The 14,961-nt window shown below is 48.8% G+C and overlaps 1 non-coding gene across 1 annotated transcript; it reads left to right on the forward strand.

Annotated features, from left to right (window-relative positions):
• The first annotated feature begins 14,373 nt into the window (after positions 1-14,373).
• On the forward strand, positions 14,374-14,446 carry TRNAK-CUU (transfer RNA lysine (anticodon CUU)). The gene has a single exon. It is a non-coding gene; the product is annotated as a tRNA-Lys (tRNA).
• The last annotated feature ends 515 nt before the right edge of the window (positions 14,447-14,961 follow it).

Here is a 14,961-nt window from a genome sequence, read left to right on the forward strand (position 1 = left end):
GTAACCGCCTGCTGTACCCACTCATTAAATTCGCACACCGCATCGGCCAGAGGCAGCTTAGAATTTGGGCGAGTTTTAGCCAAAGCCTGTCTAAACGCTGGCAGATTGATTTTTTGGGAATGACATATAGATGACGGTGGACAGTGCTCCGCAATCTCCCACTTAAATCTGATCAAATCATGATCAGACCAGGTCGTTTTTTCAATAGCCACGGACTGGATGGGGAAGTTGGAGCATACCAGATCAAGCAGATGGCCACCCGTATGCGTCGGGGCAGTCACCCATTGCTTGAGCTGAGCAAGCTCCAAAATTTCACCAAGCCTGCGGGCTTCAGGGGCGTCAGGAACATCCATATGAATATTTAGGTCCCCAACCAATAGAAACCTAGGAAAACCTAGGGCCCTCGGGACCAAATATTCTTCTAGGGAGTCCAAAAAGTGGGTGGCCTGACCCGGGGGTCTGTAAATCAGAGAACCTCCTAAGGTAAAATGAGGAGAAGTTTTAATAGAAAAGTGGAGAACTTCACCCCCTACATCCGCGATCGGAGGCTCAGAAGCAAAGCTCCACTCTTCCTTAAAAACAATTGCTAATCCACCCCCTCTACCCAAGGTTCGGTCCACTCTGACGATCTTAAATCCCCTGGGGACAGCGAGTTCTACACTAGGTGCGGAGGTGCTGGTCATCCATGTCTCCGTGAGGAACAGCACCTCCAGCTGGCCGTCCACGAGAAGTTCAAAGATCTCAGCGGCATGCCTAACCGCAGATCTAGCGTTGATCAGTCCCGCCCGGATGTCAGCACCCGAGGCGTTGCTAACAGAGCGGGGGGGGGGGAGTGGTTGGGGCAGAAAATCACAGGTGGGGCATTTGAGCATATCACAGTTCAAATCCGCACGTGTGCAAAGCAAACTATTGTCTGTGGGAGCAAGTCTCAAGAGGTCATGGCGTGAGTACCTGCGTATCTCTGATAAGGCCATCCCCAAGGATCGCTGAGCAGAGAAGCCGGCCCTGGGCCCGTCCGAGGCACGGACGGGCACAGACGGGCCCTCCTTTGGCGCTCCTTCGGCGCGCAGACGGCGCGCCCGCTGCGCGCGACCGCTGCTCGTCCTAGGAGGCATCCCCATTTAATGCACAAGCCCCTCCCCGAGCTGGAGCGCTAACTCCGTTCCAGTAGGGGTCCGGGACTCCCAAGATGGCGCCCGACCTGTCCCTCCACACAATCGGCACTGGCAAGCCGCGGTGGACCGGGGAGCAAGGGGACCAGCAAGCAACAGTTAGGTGAGTTTAAAAAGCACACAAGTTATAGCAACACTACACAATTAGCAAATCAATTGAGTGAGTGAAAACGAACTCGTTTTTTTAAAAGGATTAAAAATAGTTAAGAGCGCCTGCTGCGCTAGTACTGTGCAGACAAGGAGGGCAGAAGAGATTCACTCGCAGTCTGCTCGCCTTAATTTTTCCAAGCGCTATCGCAAGGCGCTGCCACCACCTCGCTCAAACACCCAGGTCTGCCAGAACTGATCCTGTTTAATGCACAAGCCCCTCCCCGAGCTGGAGCGCTAACTCCGTTCCAGTAGGGGTCCGGGACTCCCAAGATGGCGCCCGACCTGTCCCTCCACACAATCGGCACTGGCAAGCCGCGGTGGACCGGGGAGCAGGGGGACCAGCAAGCAACAGTTAGGTGAGTTTAAAAAGCACACAAGTTATAGCAACACTACACAATTAGCAAATCAATTGAGTGAGTGAAAACGAACTCGTTTTTTAAAAAGGATTAAAAATAGTTAAGAGCTCCTGCTGCGCTAGTACTGTGCAGACAAGGAGGGCAGAAGAGATTCACTCGCAGTCTGCTCGCCTTAATTTTTCCAAGCGCTATCGCAAGGCGCTGCCACCACCTCGCTCAAACACCCAGGTCTGCCAGAACTGATCCTGTTTAATGCACAAGCCCCTCCCCGAGCTGGAGCGCTAACTCCGTTCCAGTAGGGGTCCGGGACTCCCAAGATGGCGCCCGACCTGTCCCTCCACACAATCGGCACTGGCAAGCCGCGGTGGACCGGGGAGCAGGGGGACCAGCAAGCAACAGTTAGGTGAGTTTAAAAAGCACACAAGTTATAGCAACACTACACAATTAGCAAATCAATTGAGTGAGTGAAAACAAACTCGTTTTTTAAAAAGGATTAAAAATAGTTAAGAGCGCCTGCTGCGCTAGTACTGTGCAGACAAGGAGGGCAGAAGAGATTCACTCGCAGTCTGCTCGCCTTAATTTTTCCAAGCGCTATCGCAAGGCGCTGCCACCACCTCGCTCAAACACCCAGGTCTGCCAGAACTGATCCTGTTTAATGCACAAGCCCCTCCCCGAGCTGGAGCGCTAACTCCGTTCCAGTAGGGGTCCGGGACTCCCAAGATGGCGCCCAACCTGTCCCTCCACACAATTGGCACTGGCAAGCCGCGGTGGACCGGGGAGCAGGGGGACCAGCAAGCAACAGTTAGGTGAGTTTAAAAAGCACACAAGTTATAGCAACACTACACAATTAGCAAATCAATTGAGTGAGCGAAAACGAACTCGTTTTTTAAAAAGGATTAAAAATAGTTAAGAGCGCCTGCTGCGCTAGTACTGTGCAGACAAGGAGGGCAGAAGAGATTCACTCGCAGTCTGCTCGCCTTAATTTTTCCAAGCGCTATTGCAAGGCGCTGCCACCACCTCGCTCAAACACCCAGGTCTGCCAGAACTGATCCTGTTTAATGCACAAGCCCCTCCCCGAGCTGGAGCGCTAACTCCGTTCCAGTAGGGGTCCGGGACTCCCAAGATGGCGCCCGACCTGTCCCTCCACACAATCGGCACTGGCAAGCCGCGGTGGACCGGGGAGCAGGGGGACCAGCAAGCAACAGTTAGGTGAGTTTAAAAAGCACACAAGTTATAGCAACACTACACAATTAGCAAATCAATTGAGTGAGTGAAAACGAACTCGTTGTTTAAAAAGGATTAAAAATAGTTAAGAGCGCCTGCTGCGCTAGTACTGTGCAGACAAGGAGGGCAGAAGAGATTCACTCGCAGTCTGCTCGCCTTAATTTTTCCAAGCGCTATCGCAAGGCGCTGCCACCACCTCGCTCAAACACCGAGGTTTGGATGACATAGCTGTCTTCAGTAGCAGCTGGGAGGATAACTTGCAGCACTTGCAAGCCGTTCTCCAAACCCTGGAACGGGCTGGCTTGACGATCAAGGCCAGCAAATGTCAGATTGGACAGGGGTCGGTAGTGTACTTAGGACACTTGGTGGGCCGGGGAACGGTGCAGCCCCTTCAGGCGAAGATTGAGGCAATCATGGCCTGGAAACCCCCCAAGACCCAGACTGAGGTCCGAGCCTTCCTGGGCCTCACAGGTTACTACAGACGATTCGTGAAGGGGTATGGCACTATCGTGGCACCCCTTACAGAACTCACGGCCAAAAAGCAACCCAGGAGAGTCATTTGGACAGAGGCTTGCCAGCGAGCCTTCGACACTCTGAAACAAGCATTGTGTAAAGCTCCAGTCCTGAAGGCTCCAGATTTTTCAAAAGAGTTCATTGTCCAGACAGATGCATCCGACATTGGCATTGGGGCGGTGCTATCGCAACTCAATGAAGAGGGTCTGGATCAGCCCGTGGTCTTTCTGTCACGAAGACTGCTTCCCCGGGAACAGAGGTGGAGTACCAACGAGCGGGAAGCCTTTGCGGTGGTCTGGGCACTGAAGAAGCTGCGACCATATTTGTTTGGTTCACACTTCCTTGTTCAGACAGACCACCGACCCCTTTGTTGGCTCATGCAAATGAAGGGGGAAAATCCCAAACTGTTGAGGTGGTCTATCTCCCTACAGGGATTGGACTTTCGGGTGGAACACCGGCCCGGAGTTGACCACGCCAATGCAGACGGTCTCTCCAGGTATTTCCGCCTTAGTGTTGAGGACTCCCAAGGGGTTGGGTAGCTCTCCCCACTTTCAGCTGGGGGGGACGCGTGTTAGACCCGTCTGCTTCTGAGAGTCCCCTCACCACTATGATTTCTTTTGTTCCCCTGTACCTCCCAAAATGTGTCGCTTTTTATTTGTCTACCAGGACTTTTTATGTGTTGTTTCATGGGGTTAGATGTTCCTTGACGCCCAGTTGCTCAGAAGGTTTGTGGCACCTATTTACAAGGCGCCTGGCCCAAAGCTGTGGCATTACAAACTGGGGTTGTCAACCTGTATAAATGAACTTAAAATGGTGGACACCCTTTTTCCTCATGTGAAGTGACTCCCATTGGAGCCTTCATGAACCCTGGCCTTTTGAGGTTTTGGCGCCCTTTGTTTGGCGCGCATTTCTGACAGGAATTCCTTTATTTTCCTCAGGTACACAAAATGGCTGCTCTAGAACCCCAGTACGGTGGCTGTGAGTGTCCTAAATACCCCTCAAGAGCGCCATGTCATTGTCACAGCCAGAGAAGGTTCTTGAACCTTCTGGCTCGTGCCAGTACCCCAGGGCACTGGCTATATAAGGCCCAGTCCCTGGCGGCCATTTTAGATTAGATGAGAGGAGATGATGATGAAGTTCAGATTAGAGAAGAGATTCCAGACTTGACACCAGATTGACACCTGCCCTGTTGACCCCTGAGGTGGCTGGTAGCGCAGGCAGTAGAGCAGCAAAGGGTTGCTGGCGTTGTGTCTGACTGGCGTTCCAGTCAGCTACGTGAGAAGTGATCTAGCGCCTACAGCGCCTGCCCAGCGAGTACCTCATTGCCCCCAAAGACTGTGGCCAGATTCGTGTGCCTCTCCGCCCCCCCCGGTGGTGAACTGTGATTAACTTATCGAGTCGCGAGGCGAGAGCAAGTTCGCCGCGACCGCGATCATCAGCTGTGCCCCCTTCGCGTCAGGTGCCTCTAGAGGGGAGCTCGGACGTCTCCGAGCCCCACCAGCGTAGAGCGCTTCCTGCGCAGATAGAAGGTGAGGTGGTGCGCCGGGGCGGGGAAAGGCCGGCCTTCGTTGGGCGGGACTAGCGTCTCTGCCACTCCCCAGTGACCCGGGAGCTGTAGCTGTGGGCGGGAACCACCCTGTGTGCGGAAGTCGGAGGGAGGTCCGTGGAGCCCCTGAGAGCCCCGTCGCTAACGAGAGGAGTGCTGCGCCCGACTGAATCGTATCTTGACTGCAGCCGATGTGAGGTGGGCCCGTTTCCTCATAGTGAATGCAGCGTTGTGAAGAAACTGTGAACCGCCATTTATTTGACTGTGCGCGAAGGTTGTGTGACCTCTCCGGCAGCCCGTTCGTCAGTCTAATGACTTTGAACTGGTGCTGCCTGTGCTCAAGTGGTGCTAAAGCCCGTAGGCGCGCATAGACTTCACCGGCAAAGCAGAGATCCTATCCCGGTGACCGCCGAGTGCAAATGATGTATTTACTGTGTTTCCTTGCCTTCTAGATATACGCGCATATGCCTTGAGTGATTATTAAAGAGTCCCAAACCTTATTTTGTGCTCAGAGAAGCCGTATACCTGGTCATTGAAAACAGCATAAACTGTAAGAGTTATCTTTCCCATTTGAAACGTATTGCAGATGCAATGATTCGAAAGTATTTAATTGGTGGCAGCGATACCAGAAGAAACATGTGGTTGTTTATTTAAATGAACCAATATTTATTTTGATATTTATTCTCATAATTATTCTGATATTTATTCTGATATTTATTCTGATATTTATTGTGATACTCATTCCTGAAGTTATTCTATTTATTAATACTATTTATTACCAGAACTGTATGACCAAAAGCAATGTATATGTGCTTTCCCAGTCAACCCTATTTACAACAAAGAACTTTTATATAAAGGAATCGTATTTTTCTACAGCAGTGGTGTGGTGTCCTTCTTTTTGGTGTGGATGTACAAGGAGTTATTATTGGGTCAGAGCCGGCTTAACACTACAGCCTTCACTTGCCTTGTCACTTGAGCCAAGCTACCCCCTTTGTGCTGGGCTTGCCCATCGCAGGTCCAACAGCGCTGCTCTCACCTCTGGTGGGGAGGTGGGGTCAAAGGTGCTTCCTTCTCTCATCTCTGGTGGGGCGGTGGGGTCATGTGGTACTTCTTTCACCTCTGGTGGGGAGGTGGGGTCAAAGGTGCTTCCTTCTCTCCCCTCTGGTGGGGAAGTGGGGTCATGTTGTGCTTCTCTCACCTCTGATGGGGAGGTGTGGTCATGTGGTCCTGCTCTCACCTCTGGTGGGAAGGTGGGGTCATGTTGTGATTCTTTACCTCTGGTGGGGAGGTCAGGCCATGTGTTGCTTCTTTCACCTCTGGTGGGGTCATGTGGTGTTTCGCTCACCTCTGAAGGGGAGGGGGGTTATGGGGTGCTTCTCTCCCCTCTGGTGGGGAGGTGGGGTCATGTGGTGCTTTTCTCACCTCTGGTGGGTAGGGGGACCATGTGGCACTTCTCTCACCTCTGATGGAGAGGTGGGGTCATGTGGGGCTTTTACCAGCTGAAGTGGTAGTGAGGCAATTTTGTGCTTCACTCACCTCTGGTGGGGAGGTGGGGTCATGTGGTGCTTCTCTCGCGTCTGGTGGGGAGGTGGGTCCATGTGGTGCTTCTCTCACCTCCGGTGGTGTTGTAGGGTCAAAGGTGCATTTCTCACCTCTCGTGTGGAGGTGGGGTCATGTGGTGCTGGTCTCACCTCTGGTGGGGAGTTGGGGTCATGTGGTGCTTCTATCTCCTCTGGGGGGAGGTGAGGCCATGTGTTGCCTCTCTTACCTGGGGAGGTAGGGACATGTGGTGCTTCTACACCTCTGAAGGGGAGGGGGGGCTCATGTGGTGCTGCTCTCACCTGTGGTGGGGAAGTGGGGTCAAAGGTGCTTCCTTCTCTCACCACCAAAGGGGGTCATGTGTTACTTCTCTTACCTGGTGGAAAGTGGGATCAAAGGTGTTTCTCTCACCTCTGGTGGGGAGGTGGGGTCCTGTGGTGCTTCTCTCACCTCTGGTGGGGGGGGTGGTGTCAAATATGCTTCCTTCTTACCTCTGGTGGGGAGGTGGAGTCAAAGATGCTACCTTCTTACCTCTGGTGGGGAAGTGGAGTCCTGTTGCGCCTCTTTCATCTCTGGTGGGGAGATCAGGTCATGTGGTGCTTCTCTCACCTCTGGTGGGGAGGTGGGGTCATGTGGTGGTGGTCTCACCTCTGGTGGGGAGGTTGGGTCTGAAGAACTGGGTTATTTAAGACCCAGCGGCTCCAGGGGCACGCCCAAAGTTTTCGGGTTCACCTGTCCTAGAGTACAGAGACACAGGACTCTTCGAGGTGACATCAAAGATCGAATTTATTGACTGCAGCCAGTAACAGAAGTCCTAGAAATCATCACGGTATGAGTTCTCAGGAGACTGCTCAAATTTACAAAGCAAGTCATCCCTTTTTATGCCAAAAATCACATTCCAGACAAATACCTAACATTTACGAACTGTCCAATCACATGTATCCACACCAGAGGTATCGCATGACGGTAAAACCCACTTTTCAATTACCCGGCCCATGATCAATCATCGGACAAACCCAACATTCTTCTTTAGACAGGTCGAACGAACCCATAATAAAAAGGACCACAACCCATATCATAAATAAGCCATAAAGGAAGAAACAGAAACAGGTGGGAGAAAGATAAGACATATTTGTACATCGTAAAACTTTTACGATGTCCTGTGCTTTGATCCTCAATCTTGATCAGCTACTGGGAAAGGAACTGGCCTATCACTCAGGTCATTCAGGAGTCAGCTAAAGTGTACGTGTACTAAAGACTCGTTCGGCCTTAGTCATCGGCCTATGTGAGGGCAACCACAAAATGGCTGCCATGCACAAAATGGAAACCAAAGTTCAGAATGAAATCTTCAAATATACTGTGAATCCTTGTGCGTAACGTAGCAAAATCACTCGTACTTGCCGGACTCATCGGTTACGGTTCCTCGTTACCCAAATCGTAACGGAACCATGACATTTGAAACATGGGTTCAGAATTTACGGAACCTCAGACCCTCCTTTTGCCCTTACATAGGCAATTACTCAGTCTATATCGGAGTCGATGTCAATTCTCATCAGATCACCAAGGTGCTGTTGAAGCATTGTCTTGTTCCTCTGTGTATCTCTAGAGGCAGGTGATCCCCTGACACACATAGTAGCACAAAGGCCACATATGACAGGACCGCACTGTATACAGAGACAACACGAGAAAAGAATTGCTAAAGCCACACCAATGACCATCAGAATCTTCCATCCCCAAGTGGATATCAGTCCCCAAAACCATCCAGTTAACGACCAATCTCCTTTGTCCAAATGTATAGACTCGGAGACCTTATGTAACTTAGAAATGGCCTCGTAAACTGTCGGAGCATTATCTGGGATAAAAACGCAGCAACTCGATTGGATCACTTTACATACTCCACCTCGATCTGCGAGTATGACGTCTAAAACCATACGTCATAAGGCGATCCGCTTGAAGCTCAGCTGTCAGATTACTAAGGGCACCAGCAGTTTCATTTATGGTGGATTCAACCACTCTCGTCAATTGCCGTAAGCCTCTACTGTTAGCCATAGGTCCCCGAAAGGGTAAGAAACCCTTAAAGAAGTCTCCCACTTCCTGTCCAGCGGTATCTTCCCGATTGAAGACACCTCTAACAACTCTCGTCTTGTGGTAATCTGCAGAAGCAGTATACGTAGGAGGCAACAAGTATCCAACATAACACGTTCCCGAAAAATCAGGGGGCAACCATGTATATGCTCTGTTGTAACAAACAAAATACGTGCCTTTAGCTGCCAAAAACGGCGGGGAAGATTGAGACGCAAAAACACTCTTTCCCACCTGAGCTTTTGGATTTTTGCCATTACCTTGCAGACATAATTGACCTCGGTGGGGTACGACCCAAATTGGGGGGGACCTCTTTCGTTTCTGCTTTTCACTCAGACTAATACTGTATCCAGTTGCATTCCAACCGACATATGCCATTAGCTCATCTCTGGGAATAGTTCTATAAGTGTCAATCTCTCTACTCATATTCAGAACTCCTTTCACCAAAGCTTGATTACTCGTGTTTTCTCTTACAGAACACGGAGGATAAACCTCAAGGGCATAAAGGAACATAGTCTGAAAAGCCCACAAAGAACCATTCTGACTAAACGGTAAAATCAAATAGGGAACACCTCTATCCGAAGTAAGACCACATACCCAGCAATTAGTGATGTTCACCACCAAATGATGTTGATGCAGTAACTGTATGAACGAGTTGTTTACAAATTCTGACCTTCTAATCTGTTCGTGTTCAGGTAAGACATGAAAGGAGTGCAAAGAAGTAGTAGTAGAAAAAGACATCGGTTGGGAGGTGGGTGCAGAAGTCAATTGGGTAGCGAAAACAATCCCACCCACCAATGCTAACGTCATGCTTAAAAACATCAGAACACATGTAATCAAGAAACATTTGCTATACATTAATTTACAGTTTCATTTTAAAATTCTTTTTCACAGCAGCTCTCTCTGTCCCAGGAAACTCCATCCTCTAACCGTGCTGTTCGTGGCAGTTGGTTTTCTTCTGCTAAGGAATGCGTCTGTCAGTCCAGGGAACGCCCTGGGACCAACCAGAACCGTCAAACTTGTGTCTACACGGCCTGCAATCCCAAGCCTATATCAGCGACCCTACAGCTGAGCTCGGATGGCAGCTCGAAAAAGGAAAAATAGGCCAAAACAGTTTCTTAGATGAGAGAGTGCAGTTCTCCAAAGGCAAAAGAAAAAATTATACTTTAATTTGTTTATCGTTTCTCGGTCGGAAATTATAACGGCCTTTACCAGGCACTGTGTGATCTGTAAATAAGAGTTCAGGTTCAGTGGTGTCCAATCTCAAATGTGGAGGTACAGCTGCTTGCAGAATGTCGTCGTCCTCTCGTTCAGAATTTGTCCATACTAGATGTGCATCGCTAAACGGCATGAACTTCGGCACTTGTTCCGGCTCTGAATCACCAATACCATCATGGACCCACTGGTCGTACGGCAGAGGTAAAGGCGCCCTCTTACAATGTACGCCGTGGATCCAATCTGGCTTCCCGAAGACCTTCACCGAAGTTCTCGTTGACAGAAGCACTTGGTGGGGGCCGGTCCAGCGGGGCTGCTCATTTTTGGTCCGCTGAAAATTCTTCACCAGGACCCAGTCACCGGGATTGATGGTGTGACCTGGATCCACAGATGCTGGTGGCAAGTTATCATGAACCTGCTGATGCAAGACACGCAATTTAGCCGTCAAATCATACAAATAGTCCACCAACACCGGATATTCGATGCCACTAAACTTCACTGGCCTCGGCACTCCCCACACATTCGCCGGACGGCCAAAAACGATTTCATATGGACTAAGGCCAATCCGGGAATGTACTGTAGTTCTAGTTGACAAAAGTGCCAACGGCAAAGCATCTGGCCATTGAAGACCAGAACTCGCCTGAATTTTGGCTAACTTTAACTTCAAAATGCGATTGTAACATTCCACTAGTCCAGCTGATTGGGGATGATTTGCGGCATGAAACTTCTGTCGTATTCCCAAACCCTCACATACTTTTTTCATAATCTTCCCCACGAACTCACTTCCATTATCGCTCCATACCATCCTTGGCAATCCAAATCGAGGGAAATATTCTTTGAGCAGGACTCTAGCTGTGGACAAGGCCGTATTGTCTTTTAGGGGGTATGCCTCTACCCATCTAGAAAAGGCACAAACAACTACTAGGACGTATTTCAGGTTGTTACACCTTTCCATGTGGGTAAAATCCAATTGCAGAACCTTGAGTGGATACGTTGGAGGCGCAAAGTGACCAGCTGGAGTTGGAGTTCCCTTGCCAGGATTATACATCAGACACACCATACAATTCTTGACCACATTCTCAGCACATTTGGGAATCCCAGTATTCTGCCATACTGGAGCCAACAACTTACAAATTCCTTTCACACTAATGTGGGACAAACCATGTGCCATCGTAACCACCGCAAGCACATATGCATCCGGCAACATCCATCTTTGGTGTTCTGATAACTCAACCCAACAACCAGTCGAATCCAATCTACCCGTAGTTTCTCTCCACACGCTCTTTTCACTTTCAGTAGCTTCAGCTTGGATTGATTTCACACTCTCAATCGTATCTTCACACATTCCCGTTGCACCAATCCATCTCGCAGGGCCTGCAACATACATTCTACTCATCACATTTCTCGCTGTTTCTTTCGCAACTTCATCCGCAAACGCATTACCACGACCAACATCATCCGTAACCTTCCGGTGAGCACTACACTTCACAATCGCAACTTGCTTCAGCAAAGTAAGTGACTCCAGAAGCTCATTCACCAAATGTCCATGGTGAATCTTAGGGCCAGATGTAGGTGAAATAGATTTACCGATTTTAAATTACCGAATTTTACCGATTCGGTAAAATAAAGCCCCCTACATGCCAATCACCTATTTACCGATCGGTAACGGGCGAAAATACCGATTTTCGGCTGTTACCGACCGACCTACATCGGGCCCTTAGTCCCATGCGACGTCAGAAATCCTCTTTCTCTCCACAAGCGTTCAAAACTGTGGGCAACACCAAACGCATACTGACTATCAGTGTACACATTCACTCTCTTTCCCTCAGATAAAACACACGCTCTCGTTAATGCAATTAATTCCGCTGCTTGCGCCGAATTATGTCTCACTCGTGCAGTTTGAACAATTGTGCATAATGTCGTGACGGCATATGCTGCGGTCGTATCACCATTCGGGAGCTTGTAGCATGACCCATCAACCCATAGCGTACCATCAGGATCCGGAAGAGGAGAATCTTTCAAGTCAATCCTACCCTTCGTCTCCTCTTCCATCCTCAAAAGACAATCATGCTGTTCCTGACCATCTGTATCCACAGACGTCGGCAACAACGCAGCTGGATTCAACACATTGCACCGCTTGATGTGCACATGACTTGCCAAAAGCGTCAACTCATAACCCGACAACCTCGCACTAGTAAGGTGCTGAGTCTTGGTTTGATTTAATAAAGTGTCCACTGCATGTGGGACCATCACAACCAACGTATTGTCCATCACCAATCCAGCAGACTGTCAGATAGAAACAGCCGCTGCCGCTGTAGCTCTTAAGCAACTTGGCAACGCTCTAGCTACCGGATCTAAAGTCGACGAGAAATACGCACATGGACGCTGCTTATCACCAAATTGTTGAGTCAAAACTGACAATGCACAACTCTCTCTCGTGGACGTACAGTGTAAAAGGCTTACTGTAGTCGGGAGTACCCAACACTGGAGCCGAGCACAATGCATCACGCAATTCAGAAAAACTCTTCTGACAATCGTCAGACCAAGAAAGAGGATTCGGTATATCCTTACAAGTCAATGCCAACAGAGGTTTCGCCAGCAAAGAAAAATTCGGAATCCATTGTCTACAATATGATGTGATACCCAGAAAAGCACGTACCTCTCTCTGCGTATTTGGCACAGTCATTCGAGCAATGGCTTGAATTTGTTCTGGGGTCAACCTTCTTCCCTCCTTCGACAAGAGATGACCTAAGTAGGTCACTTCTTGGCGACAATACTGCAACTTTGAAGGTGACGCTTTATGATGCAAGTCAAACAAATGTCGTAACAAAGAAAGAGTAGCTTTTTTACAAGTTTCCTCATTATCAGCAGCCACTAATAAATCGTCAACGTACTGAATAAGAGCAGTACCAGCAGGCATCGCAAGAGTGTCAAGCTGAGTTTTCAAAGCGTGGCTATAAATGGAAGGACTTTCACAATAGCCTTGGGGAGCGCGTTTAAACCGGAAGCTTCGGCCTCCTAAAGAGAAGCCAAAAATATCTCTACTCTCTTCGGCAATTGGAATACTGAAGAAAGCATTTTCCAAGTCTATAACTGAAAACCAGGCAGCTGAAGCAGGAATCATGGTCAGTAAAGCAGTAATGTCTGGAACAACTGGAAACTGTGGCACGACAATCTTATTAACTTCTCTAAGATCGATTACAAACCTGTAAACAGGTGGCTGAGAAGAGTCAGTGCGCTTCAAGACAGGCAAAACCGGACTGTTACACACATTACCTCTCGTTTCTTCAATCACATCTTTCTCAATTAAATCATAAATGATTGCTAAAAGTGCTCTTTCACCATCGCTAGAAATCCTATATTGGGGAATACGTGGCAATTTGACAATCGCTTTAAGCGTTACAACGTAAGGTGGAATCTCCAAAAGACCCACATCATTAGGACCAGTAGCCCAAAGAGTATCAGGGAGAGAACGCAATTCCGGTGGAAGCCGATCTGTAGACACATACCTCGGAGAGATCACTTTCTTACCCAATGTAAGCTGTACTCCTGAAGGAGAACAATGCAATGTCGCATTCAACCTTTTCAACAAATCCAAGCCTAACAAATTTTCACCACAACCTGTCGTTAAAATGAGAGGTGCTTCCAATTCACAAGGCCCTATAGAAAGAGACAAAGGACTAGAAACTGGATTACGAACTGGGGCGCCAGAGAATCCTACCGAAACATTTGTTAAGCCAGACAAAGGTGCGCCAGGGAGTTTAGAGTGCATGATAGACTTCTTCGCTGCACCAGTATCCAAAAGAAAAGGCTCTACCACACCCGATGTGGCTACTGCAACATAAGGCCCACTCTGATCTACTGGAACCGACACTACTCCTTCTCTTTGTCCATGGCTGTCCTAACAATCATTATAGTCAGCATTCTCACTCTCAACATAATAGTTGTCAGCATAGTACTGAGTCGACGGACCAGACGCAATTTTCTGTTGATCGAAAAAATTCATAGAATTTTGTGGGGGAAAGGAACGTTCGTTCTGAGGAAACGCACCACGTCCTCTACCCCTTGACACTTGCTGAAAACCATCACGACCTCTCGGGGCCGTCATACCACTCGCACGTTGTCGCAACACAGGGCACTCATTTTTATAATGACCTTCCTCCTTACAATTCTCACACTGATTCAAACCCAAGGGTAGTCTTGAAGGGAAATACCCAGCGTTCTGTTGCGGTCTCTGAAACTGCGGAGGTTGCTGAAACTGTGGGCGTTGCTGTGACTCTTGCTGATTCGAGCGAGGCGGATACGCCTGCTGCAAAAGAACCTTTGTCTTTAAGTCTTTTGTCTTTTTCTCTGCTTTTTCTTTCTCGTCCTTATCCCTATTCTCATAGTACTGTGCAGTCGCCAATATCTGGGCCGACGAGGAAACAGCTCAAGAACTTTCAGAATCTTTCAACTTATTACACAGTTCAGGAAGTAAGTTAAAGACAAACTTATCTACGAACTATCTCTGCCCACCTTCCGTACTCATATTCTGACCACTATGATGTATAAATGTCTCTTCAAACCTTTTGTGGTTGCCCGGCTAGCTCAGTCGGTAGAGCATGAGACTCTTAATCTCAGGGTCATGGGTTCGAGCCCCACGTTGGGCGCCAACTGAAGAACAGGGGTATTTAAGACCCAGCGGCGCCAGGGGCACGCCCAAAGTCTTCGGGTTCACCTGTCCTAGAGTACAGAGACACGGGACTCTTCGTGGTGACGTCAAAGATCGAATTTATTGACTGCAGCCAGTAACAGAAGTCCTAGAAATCATCACGGTATGAGTTCTCAGGAGACTGCTCAATTTTACAAAGCAAGTCATCCCTTTTTATGCCAAAAATCACATTCCAGACAAATACCTAACATTTACGAACTGTCCAATCACATGTATCCACACCAGAGGTATCGCATGACGGTAAAACCCACTTTTCAATTACCCGGCCCATGATCAATCATCGGACAAACCCAACATTCTTCTTTAGACAGGTCGAACGAACCCATTATAAAAAGGACCACAACCCATATCATAAATAAGCCATAAAGGAAGAAACAGAAACAGGTGGGAGAAAGATAAGACATATATGTACATCGTAAAACTTTTACAATGTCCTGTGCTTTGGTCCTCAAT

The sequence above is a fragment of the Lissotriton helveticus genome, chromosome 8 (assembly GCF_964261635.1).
Source record: "Lissotriton helveticus chromosome 8, aLisHel1.1, whole genome shotgun sequence".
In the NCBI taxonomy this organism is placed as follows: Eukaryota; Metazoa; Chordata; class Amphibia; order Caudata; family Salamandridae; genus Lissotriton; species Lissotriton helveticus.